The sequence below is a fragment of the Dendrobates tinctorius genome, unplaced genomic scaffold (assembly GCF_039654945.1).
Source record: "Dendrobates tinctorius isolate UK_male_01 unplaced genomic scaffold, ASM3965494v1 ptg000015l, whole genome shotgun sequence".
Classification (NCBI taxonomy): Eukaryota; Metazoa; Chordata; class Amphibia; order Anura; family Dendrobatidae; genus Dendrobates; species Dendrobates tinctorius.
In genome coordinates this window covers 5,099,423-5,104,215 of record NW_027361683.1, presented here as the reverse complement: position 1 = coordinate 5,104,215, position 4,793 = coordinate 5,099,423, and the positions used below count along the sequence as shown (strand labels likewise).

The 4,793-nt window shown below is 36.7% G+C and overlaps 1 long non-coding RNA gene across 1 annotated transcript; it reads right to left on the bottom strand.

Annotated features, from left to right (window-relative positions):
• Positions 1-1,415: 1,415 nt before the first annotated feature.
• LOC141074506 (uncharacterized) lies at positions 1,416-4,424 on the bottom strand. The gene is made up of 3 exons (XR_012227191.1): positions 4,324-4,424; positions 3,823-3,962; positions 1,416-2,277 (listed from the first exon to the last, which is right to left on the bottom strand). It is a non-coding gene; the product is annotated as an uncharacterized lncRNA (long non-coding RNA).
• Between the last annotated feature and the right edge of the window lie 369 nt (positions 4,425-4,793).

Genomic DNA, 4,793 nt, shown 5'->3' with positions numbered 1-4,793 from the left:
ATTAACATAACTTTATAAATTATCAATAAAAAATCATACAGTTTAATAATTCTATTATCACACAGAAGATTATTCATTGGACTCTCTGGATTGCAAAACTACCTGGTCAGTAAACGCTGCGGGTTGGATGCTGCGTACATTTACAGCGTCCAACCCGCAGTGTCCAGATGTTACTGCATGGTGCAGTGGATTTTATGAAATCCAATGTCCACTATGCGTGCAGGGACGCCTCCGGCATACCTGCGGAGACACACAAGCGGTGCGTCTTTCTAGATCGCAGCATGTCTATTTATTTTGCGGAGACGCTTAGTCTCTGCAAGATAAATATCACAGTCCAATATATAGGACGCTGTGATTCTAGACAATTTAATGAAGACATGCGGAATTATCGGCAATAAAAAGCTGGCAGCGCTTTGGATGGAGCGAACATGTGCTGCGTCCGCAGTGCTGCCAGTTTCTGCCCGCGGAAACCTACCCTAACTGAGGATTAGTACATGAAGTATAAAACCTTTAAAACCACCTTTGAAAACACTTTTCAGATGCTTCAAGGCATCTAAATTAAAAAAAATACAACTTTCTAATAAAAACAGTTTCAATTTTTTTTTGGTTTCTATAGCTTCCGTTCAGATTTATGAGTTTTGATGATTAGAAACTGCAAACAAACAAAAGGTTGAGGACAGACAGGAAAAACGTATGACAACAAGATATAGATACACAGGGTTTGTGTTATACATCGGACATCCTCCTCTAAAAGCAGCAACCAGAGCTACAACACTGTAGCTCTGATCACTGCTGTTTAACCCCATGAATTCTGCTTTGAATCTCCAAAAGTGACATTTAAATAATGCCTTTTCAAGATCCTACAAATGCAATTGTTTGGGTTCTGATGGTAACTGGTGGCCTACTGAAAGCCTTCATGGTACTCATGTGTAGCACAATCACAAACTGGGATTCATAGGAGACCAATATTTTCCTATTTGCTGCAATACTATGATATTTTTAATAGAATGTTCAAAGGACAATTTTCCAGTAAATCATGCTGTCAAAAATCTGCATGGTCTACCACAACATAAAATGTCTAATAAAGTGAAGTATACGCCATAATAAGACCCTAAATACTATGATATTGCAATAATTAGATTAAGCGATCTCAGGTTCTGGTCCCCTAAGGAAACTAAAAAATAAAGTAAAAAAAAAAAAGTAATAAAATAAAAAGTAATAAAATATATATATACCTTAAAATTCAAATCACCCCTTTTTCCCAATTTAAAAATGAAAAAGCTAAAAGAATAAATATTGCAGTGTTTTTATTGGTACAATCTATATAAATATCAAATTATTTACAAGGCAACCTATGTACTCCAAAGTGGTGCCAATAAAAACAACTCGGCATATAAAAAAAATACAAGCCTTCATTAAGTTTACACTCTTTTTATTTTACAAAGTTCTGAACTTTTGTTAACCTCTAAAATAAAAAATAATAAAAAACTTTACAAATTTTTGATTTGTGATTGTGCTGACCTGGAGAATTAGGTCATTTTTACACTGAATGCTGTGAAAGCAAACTCCCCAAAAAATGATGGCGGAATTGTGTTTTTTTCAACATTCAATGCACTTGGAACTTTTCTTTGCGTTTCTCAATGCAGTATACGGTAAAATGAATGGTGTTATTCAAAACTACAACTTATCTCATGAAACCAAGCATATCACTATTTCCAGGGAAAAATTTTAAAAATGTACAGCTCTTGGAAAAAAATAAAAAAGCAAAGTTACTCAGCATTATATATATTGGATCCATATACTGTAGAAACTGTACATTAATGATACAAGGTAAACCATATAATGTTCATCCACACAACAACATTACGGTGCTTTTGTTTTACTCTTACAGAAAAATAATGCGGATAAAGCGAGGGAGGCGACTCTTGAAACTGAAGGATTCAATTAAATGTGCCAATTCACCATCAGTGCCGTTTATGACGTCATGGATTTTATTTTTTTTACCTTTATTTCAATGTGATGATGACTTCCATGTCTCAGGGTTTCTGATCTTAAGGCTGCCAGACATATTACATGAATGTCGACTGAACCTGCTAATTTTGGACATACACTCCAGCCGTTTATGTATATGGTAGTGGCCCAACTTTGCATGACATCAAAAGTCATAAGAAAGAAGTATTGGGCATGTTGGATGTCAGCATGCCCCATCTTTTTTTCTCAAGGAAGATAAGCCAACACAAGAGTTGATGTGGACGGTGGGTCATCAGGAATAGTTGTCTGAAAGAATGAGGGTTCAGCTGAAAGTTATCAAAGCAGGATGACCAACACCATGAAATATTTTACTCGCTTACATTGTAATCAGATAATGATAGACTTTATTTAATTCTGTGAGCAGATGTCCCTTAGGATGTACCATATTTAATTTTAAGCTTGCCATATTATACCATATTTATAGCTGTTTTCCTTATAGTTATGCCTTCTTTTAAAATGAATATAAAAGTAAGAGGGGTTTTTCCATCTGACATATCAAAAGGATAAACCATAAATGTATGATGGCTGCAGGCCCCACCACTGGGACTAGAGAACCTATGGCGGGCTGCGTTATTAATAGGCTGTAAGCCAGATGCTCTGCATCCTTTGTGTGTGAACAGTGCCGCATACAGACTGTATTTGTTTGCACTGGTTTACCAAACGGCCAATCCCTGATTGTAGGCTGGCTGTCTCATCGGTATTACTGCACCTGTGTAGCCGCCATCTTTATTTGGGTCCGCTGCACCCTTATAGTGCATTTGTCTTTAGGCCTAGACAGGTAAGCTTCTGTGCCTGTTTTTTGGAGTGTTTTTAATATGTGGAGGACTATGGGGTGCATTATAATGTATGGAGGACCAAAAAATTCATAATAGAAGGAGCGTGGATACCTGGCACTTTATGCTTTTCTACAGATTCTATACTGATACTTCCCCTCATATTATTTTTTTTCTTACTACGGAGAGAATCAGGATCCTGGATGGAAGACTGAGGAATTTAGCGAGCAATGTGATTGTTTAGTATTAATCATGTAACATGTCTGTACATATTCCAAAATATATGAATAAAAAATGCTCAAAAAATCTTAGGCACCCAAAAGAATTGAAAAAAAATCGATTTTAGTGTGCAAAAGTAGGAAAGCATTAAAAAAAATTGTATTAATCTGATATTGCTGTAATTGTTCTGACCTGAAGAATAAAGCTGTCTTATCACTTATATTGCACGGTGAATATCATGAAAAAAATAAATAAAAAGCAATTTTCATATTTATCCTGCGCTCTATGCTGAGAATGATGTGAGTTGTTGTTTCACAAAACCTGGAATGTCCACAGTTCCTGCAACTACAAAATGTGTGAAAATGTGAAGCAATAGGAATGGTTTCTCTCCCAGACAATGACTCCTGCTCTTACATGGCATTTGTGTATTGTTAGATCTATCACCAGCAAAGAAACACTCAATGTTCTTGTTTTAAATGCATTTTACTTTTGGGAACTTTCCCTTACTCGCCCGATTCCTCCAGCCTTGATGCTGACCAATGTGATCTGCCATATTATTACTACTTGTTATCAGTATGAACACCTGTGGAGATATCACTCATGGTCATTTGTGACATCATCAAATACAGGAGGCCATTGTTACCTCACAGCATGATGTCACAATGACTGTGGTTCTATGTAAACGGGTGTTAAGTTGGAAAAGGCTCATTTCAGAAGATGAAGACGAGGAGAGCGGAGGATCCAGGATTGGTGATACAGGTAAATAAGAAACCTTACAGGGATTTCTTAGTGAACTTACCCCCAACATGGACCCTCAGCGTCTACAGATTGTGGCTGTAAGGTGCTGGATTTCTTCAGTACTTGCTGGTAGAATCTCTAGACTTGGGTGATGAAGGTTCTTTGTGAGGTCACACAGCGGAATGTTGGACACAGAGAGTTCTATGCAGCAAACATGGAGACATCAGAGAGGTCAGCAGAAAGATGGCACCTCGGATGGAGACATTACAGAAGCTACTTCAGTCAGTGGCTAGTACAGATTGTTGGTGGTGGTTCTGTCACTTTAATTTCAGATTATTGGGGCAAAAAGTCTACCATTATGCCCCTACATGGGAGAGAGGTTGGTGTACATACATTGGGGGAAATATATTTATTTATATACTTTCTATTGATTTATTTTACTATTTATGTTACATATATATAAAGGTATTTGAAGCAATTTTTTTTTTAAATCATATTTATTACACCATTTTTAATTGCCTTCATCAAAACTTAAAATTCATAGTAAAAAGAACATGGATACCTGGCACTTTATGCTTTTCTACAGGTTTTATACTGATACTTCCACTCATATGTTTTTTTCTTTCTAGGGAGAGAATCTGGATCCCGGAAGGAAGACTGAAGAATCTAAAACGATCAATGAGATTGTGTAGTATTAATCATTTAATATGTCTGTGCATACTGTACATATTTACATGCTTTAGCACTATAGAGTGCTACTTTATTTGTTTTCCAACTGTATAGGGTCCTGATAGGACAGTTACATGTCTGTATATTAAGGGGTAGTGTTTGTAGTGGGGTAGTGTTCTGTTTTTTTTTTTTTACAGGGGAGATGAACGTAGTCAGGCTATGCGTTCCAGGGTCTGATCTGACTAGGAAAGGTGAGACGTGTTACCAGGACAAAGAAAATCTGCAATCCGGAAACGAGTCTCCATATTGAGTATCATTGCTCTATATATGTCATTTAGTTAGCTGCTGTATGGCCTTGGTCCA